Source organism: Phasianus colchicus, chromosome 2 (genome assembly GCF_987193195.1).
Source record: "Phasianus colchicus chromosome 2, bPhaCol1.hap1.1, whole genome shotgun sequence".
In the NCBI taxonomy this organism is placed as follows: Eukaryota; Metazoa; Chordata; class Aves; order Galliformes; family Phasianidae; genus Phasianus; species Phasianus colchicus.
In genome coordinates, this window is record NC_143437.1 from 86,281,203 (window position 1) to 86,288,284 (window position 7,082).

The 7,082-nt window shown below is 36.6% G+C and overlaps 1 long non-coding RNA gene across 1 annotated transcript; it reads right to left on the reverse strand.

Annotated features, from left to right (window-relative positions):
* Nucleotides 1-834: 834 nt before the first annotated feature.
* LOC116240687 (uncharacterized) lies at nt 835-5,981 on the reverse strand. The gene is made up of 3 exons (XR_004169368.2): nt 5,939-5,981; nt 3,623-3,749; nt 835-1,563 (listed from the first exon to the last, which is right to left on the reverse strand). It is a non-coding gene; the product is annotated as an uncharacterized LOC116240687 (long non-coding RNA).
* Nucleotides 5,982-7,082: the final 1,101 nt, after the last annotated feature.

Here is a 7,082-nt window from a genome sequence, read left to right on the forward strand (position 1 = left end):
CTGTCAAGCACATTTGCAAGTGATAAGAGAAAGATTGCTGAAAGTTGCTGAATAGAAAGCTCAATTATGTGCTACATAAATTAATCTATTGCTAACAATTCTATTTACTCCTGAGTCTTTATTACTGTCAAATACCTATTGTACATTCTGAGGCCTTACAATTCCACACTTCATTTCTGTGCTGACTTCTGTTGAAAAAGATTTTTTTGGCACTTGTAGTTATATACTGTAGGAAAAAAAAGACAAGCCGGAATGTCTGGAAGATACTTTAATACTTCAGAGGATGTGAAACCATTTTACTCCCTTTTCGTATGAATGTCATTCACTAAAGCAGTAGGAACTGCTTTGACAGAAACACTCTCAGCTCAGCAAATCCCCAGAAAATCTGAGGTAAGACTCTAAAAGAGTCTGCTCTGGACTCTGGACAGATTTCCCCAGACCCAGGACCCTAATGCAGTTCACAAAGTCCACCCTTGTAGCACAGAGATTAGAAGCATATGGTCTCCAACTCTAACACAATTTATCTGTTAGGATTTAAGTCTTCATCTGGGACAGAAGCACCAGCTGGAATGACTCAAGACCAGAGCATGTACCAAATCCTCTTGGACAAGACAAGTTGTGCAGACTAAAACAAAGCTAGAGGTGGAATTCCTGCATTCCATTCTTAAGTGCATGTAAGCTTGATCTGGTCTGTTCAACAGAGCAATAAGAGCAGCTTGCAGGACTGATTTTCTTTCCTTTTTTTGACTGTAGGGGAATACCGTGTAAAGTCAGGCTTTACATCTATTACATAATACATAATCTCAGGTGAAATTAACTTTTCCTTACCCTGCTTTGTATCTGGAAACACTGACACTAACAACAGCTTAGCCCATCCAGCTGCTCACCCATTTCTTATTATCAGCAGAACAGTGGGGAGAAAATAGCATTAAACTCACATAGTTTAAGAAAAGACATGAAGAGAGTTTACAAGTTACTATTGCGGATAAAACAGTCCAAATTTGGACAAAATTTATTGATGATTAAGATTAGGGTATTAGAAACAAATATTAAAACAATATTTTCTCCCTTCTTCTGTGCCCTTGTTGTTTGCTCTGTTTCTCACTTTTTCTTCCCTTCCTGTCTGTGAAGCATTTTTACCCTTTCTTAAATTTTCCCAAAGGCACTTCAATCTTGGCTACAAGGCCTAGCCATGCCATAAGGTGAGGTCATTGAAGTCAGCTGGAACCAGGTGCATCCAACATGGGAAAAGACTCTTAATTTATATTTCAAGAGTTTAATGTCTTAGACAGTAACAATATTTAATCAAGATTCTATGCCATATAAAAAACTACATAAAGTCTGTGAGTAACAACTTTAAATAAATCACTTCAATATTTTTGTGAGATTTTTGTCTGTTGAATTATTTTATTCACAAGGCAGTTCTCATGTGTGCAATCCTCTACAGTACTTCAGAAGTCACTTTGTAGAACCTAAAGGTGACAAATCTTGCATTTAATGACATCTGAATAAACTCCAAATATCTTTGATGTTGTCATGATCTTCTTTTGCCAACTTTGAGATCTACAGATGAAAAGCAGGATAAGTTACCATGTAGTTATTACCATATATTTCATAATACATTTATGGCAAACTCACTTATTTTCACTCTTTGTCAAATAAAAAAATTATGCTAAATATTCAAAAATCTTTTCCATCTGAAGTCCTTATTTGCTTTTGTGGCAATATTCTGGAGAATTCCTATAACCATATGCTAAAATAGACAATTTCAATACCAATATCAATAGTTCAGTTTTATCCCTGGAATTCTCTTCCAACAACTTACTTTCTGAAAACTAAGTCATGTAATAGTACAGTTTGCCCAGACCAAGCCTTGATGGAGAAAGAGGAATCCACACAGTATCACAAGCACGTTCTGCCTACATGTCAAACAAGAAAATGCAGATAGCCACTCTTATGCAGCATCAAGTGTAGTTATATTTTCTTAGACTTAGCATGGCACCAATTTCTAATTAAAGCTACATCTCTTTTGACTAAAGCAGCATACTTCCCTATTGTTTTGGAAAACAAAACAAACTTGTGATAGTTGTGCACCTCAATCCTTGTTAGTATACCCTAAATGTTTGGTTTGTTTTTTTTTTTTTTCTTTTAAACTGACCATGAAAAAGCCATTTAGAAAGGCAGAACACATGCAACAGGGAAAATATCTGTCATGGTCAATCCTTTAGCTATTAGCAATACCAACTAGACAGCCAGCTGGGTAGACAATAACTAACCAGAATGTATTTTACTAGCATTTTCTTCTGCTACACAATGATTCATTAGTTCCTTCTATGCTCTTTTATTCCAAATAAAGAATTATTCTTTTAGTTACCTGATGCTGTGCACAGTACATGCAGTCATACTCAGCATGAGAATTAACTGTATCACCCTGCCTAGTTTCCAGTTTTGGAGTGCAGGTGATACCCATAACTGTAGACAGATCTGCATGATGGCAAATCAGGTACAGAAAGCAGCCTTCTTGGTCTGTGGAAACAATGTAATGTTTATGTTCTGTGTTCTTGCACTCAGCATGGGCAAAGCCTAATTCCCAGGCACATGACACGCATTAACATTCATATTACATATAGTGTATAAATTTTGATACAGGTTCATTTCTCCTGTCTGATTTGTTTTTCTCATCCCAAGGACCTAACCTAAGTGCCTGGGAATGAACTGCATGTATTTCCAATATGGGTAACCACAGTACCCCCACTACCACAGCAAGAGAGTTGGTACCTTTTTCTTATATCTATGAAACACTGCATTGTACTCTATAGATATTTCTATTTGTGGTAACTTTATTTACACAGATCTGCTGTGTTAACTCCATGCTAATAAACTGTTAAAAACAGGGGGTGGAGGGGTGATTTACTGTGAGGAGCCATGTTTTCTTTTATATTTGCTACCATATTTTTTTTTTTTTACTTGGTTAAATCTGTTATTAAAGATATTATCTTACGCTTTCACTGGATAATATGGAAGTGTCATTACTGAAGAGAACTACATTACGAAAATGTATATTTCTAAAGTTGTGTGGAGTAGCAAACAGGAAAAAAGAAAGTGTTCTGCCTTATTTTGCATATGGTACACTATTTTCAAAAGTAGGACGATAAGAAATCTTGGTAATTTTCTTATGAATAAGAATAATGGAACATTTAATGAACCCCATATGCAAAGTTATGTTTTTTTCCTCTTAGAAAAAAAAATCAGATGGCTTGGTAGTATTCTAAGATTTGTTGGGGAATGAAGGCAAATGTTCAGCTAGTTCTACCATACATTATGTAGTAGGGAAACAGAAACCTGTTTGTTGGAAATTAAGCTACAATTTAGAAATGAAAAGCAGATGGAACAATACAAATGCTTGAAATCTAAAAGAATGTTATACTAATTGTAAACAACTACTGGAAAAATAGTTGAAGCACAATCAATGCAAATTTTATCTTGCATCCCAGGTCTCATATCTGCTTTCTCGTACCAGATCCAGTCCTTTCTACAGTTTCAAACCAGCAGTGATCTCATTTCTGTTGTTCCGAATACCAGATAAGGGGTCATGTTTTGCTAATATTATGATCCCTTTTACCCTATGCACGATGCAGCTTCCTGCACTATCTTGAGCCTTCAGACACTTCCATTCCATATGGAGATACAGCCCAAGGATGTAGCTCATGAAGCAGAAAAGTAAGCTGAAGAGCAGACCTAGCACCAGCCTATAGTGGGGCAAACAGATGAATATGAATAAATATAATTAGAAAATAATAAATCAACTGATGGAATTTGTTCATGCACAGATTAAGTGTACAATTCAGTGTCTTTAAGCAACAAAATATAAGGCCTTGCAGAGTTTGACTTTAAAACAGCAAATGGGAAACAGGGAAGCTAACATAACAAATACTAGTAGCACATGAGCAAACAGACAAGTGAAATTCTCACTTTGCTTCAGAATATTTTCATGGCGCAAAGGAAAGTTCTGGAGTAGCTTTCCCCTTGGAGCAGTGAGAACAAATACAAGCTTATAGAAATTTTCAGCTTGATATATTTATAAAAAAAATTATACAAATTCTTGTCTGTGATTTCTCTGTGCTTTCCTTGAAGAATTAAGGGACCCCATTTCATCCTGTGTGCTGCTAGCTTCTGAAAGTTATCAGATTGGCACAGAAGTAACTGAATCTTTTTAGCAGATAAGTTCCACTCAAAACTGAGGTCATAACTTGATAATTAAAAATAAGAGTGGGAGCATAGAGTGGCTATAGTGCACAGTTTGTGCATAAGAAACTGAAACAGAGAGAGATAAACAACCAGAAACACAAAAAATTTAGACAACTCACTCTGGGTCTAGGTAGTACAATGTAGACTAAAGAAAACAAACCTGAAGGAGTAAAGAAGCAGAACCATATCACATGGGAAAGAGATACTGGTTTGGACCTCAAAGGCAATACAGCCATAGCAGAGACTATCTACTTCTATGATGGCTCTGGACTGTTCCCCATCATCTAGCTTTTGGGCTAAATAACACACAGCAGATTGCATCTGTACAGCTGGTCTCTCCTATCTACCAGAACACAGTAACATGACAAAAATGCACGTTAAGAATGTTCCCTCACTGTTAGAAACATCGTGGTGAAAATGGGAAAAGTAAACAGGGAAGGAACATTCACCTGTATCCAAAGATCCAGGTTTGCAGGAAAGACTCCACAAAAGAGTGATCTCCAAAGAGAGAACCTTCCCCATTAGCAGTCAGTCCTTAAATGGGGTCTAGGAGAGGTGCAACCAGGCTCCAACACTTCTGGTCACACAGTGGAACTGCCTTCACCTGTGCTCCCATGGCTGACTGGGTCCTTTCCCCAGGTGCTTAATCAGCGTTTCAGGCTGTGACTCAACAGTTCCCATAGACTCACATATGCAGGACCTTGTATATGTTTTGGGGTTTATCTGAAAGAATGCTGGCTGACCCTATGCCAAAACCATACAAGGGACTGCATGCTGCCTAGCAGGGTACATGTGTTCAGTATTATTCCTTTACTCTTCTCAGCTTAATATTTTAGAAGCAGCTCCTGGGACTAATTAAGCTAGACATTGTGCTGTACTGATACAGCTGTAATGCTCCCCTCTGAAGTTCCAATAAGTTAAGAAAAAACTTGAAGATTCTCCAATTTTGATACACTTTATGAACCTGATAGTTATCCTTAGAAACTGTACTTTTCAGAAAGTAAAACACTCTTCCTACTACTACTGTGGAGCCAGATTTTTGACAATTAAATAAATCCAACATTTTGGATTTATTTTATTAATATCCCAATTTTTATTTCTTATATCCTTACATCCTAGTATGCAGACAAAAAAAAAAAATTAAGTGTAAAAAGGTCATCATAGATTTTAACTAAATAAAAGCTATTTTACTACTGCACTTCTAAATTGTGGTTATTCCAAAATGAAAACTATGCAGTTATAGCAAGACAGTCTCCAGGAGACTAAGAGAATGCTCATGACTGTCTGTGGTGCTGTGAAGTGATCTGATGTTTCACAGATTTATGCCTCTGTCCATGTGAGCTATAATTAAATGTGCAGTGCAGATGCCACTCTGACTATTCCACCTAGGCTATGAGGGACATGTAGGCACTTGGAGTTCTGATGAAAGCTTTACCAGCAATAATGCACAGTTAGATGTTAGATGTCTAAGTTCAATTGAATTTGTGTAGATGGAATCTGGATTTCCTTTGAACAGGCACCCCAGTGATGGCTATTCCTGGTGGGTAATACCTGAGGAACAGCAAAATATAGGCATGCTGAACAGTCTGTATATAATCAATACATATAAAGATGTTATAATTATGAAATAAACAAGAGAGCTTAACTAAGCAGGTTATAATAACAAAAAGAGAATGGATAGAATACTCACCTGCATCCTTAACTCGCTATAAAACTCCAGAGAAGAGATCTCCAGAACAGATCATTCCCCACTGGTAGTCAGCTCTTAAATGGGTCTAGGAGAGGTGGAGCCAGGCTCCACCCCTTCCTGCAGCACAGGTGAATTGCCTTCACCTGTGCTCCCATGGTTGACTCACTGCTTGCCTCAAGTGATCAATCAGAGGTTCAGGCCATGATTCAGCAGCTCCCATACAGTCTGTTATTTTCACATGCTTCTTTTCAGTGACTTAAAAATGTGACTGCAACATCACTTTTAAAACTCATGAAAATCTAGTGCACTTGATTGCTTTCCACAGCCACTTGTCCCATTAAGATGTCTCTCTAAGAAATATGATGTAACTTAGCTTTGCTTTGGAGAAGAAGAAGCTCAACAGAAGTCAGATAATGTGGGGAAAAAAAAGACTTAAAGATTGTTTAAATTAGGTCTTTTTTGTCTCTAAGTACCAACATGAGATTTTTCGATTGATACAAACAGAAACCAAATAACAAAGTTGTGAAGCTCCTGAAGATTACTGAGAAAGGTGAATTTTGATTGACAACAGAGTAGAAGCATGTTATAACAGGAATAACCTTTGTTATGTTGATAAATTCCTCTATCTCTAAATTTCATAATAGCTTATGCTGTTTTAGAAAGATGGATGTTTAATTATTTGTAGTTTATCTCGCTGAGCTTATTCCAGAATTTTATTTTACCTCTACTGATAAACATATTGAGTATACTTACAGAAAGTGATATATTTTTTATGCTAATTGAGTGTGGGCAATCCTGACTAACAGAACAGGCTGGAAGCATGTTTGTCTTGTGAGTTTATAATTTTAATCAAAATGTGCTCATCTTTAAATTAAGCCATTTTTATTATTAAGAAGATAGATCTTTAATTATTGATTTTACATCTTTCTAACTTAAAAAAAAATTCTATCTCTACTGATAAAGAGTGAATTTCATCACCTCACAATGCATAGGCAACAGAAAATGTGCAGCGCTGAATTACAGTGACATAGTATAGTATCTATCCTCTGAGTCATGGTATGAAATGTCATACAGTAACTCCTTTTTGATTCAGGGGACCATTGTTCACCCTTATAAGTAAAGGAATCAGTAACACTGGTGTTTT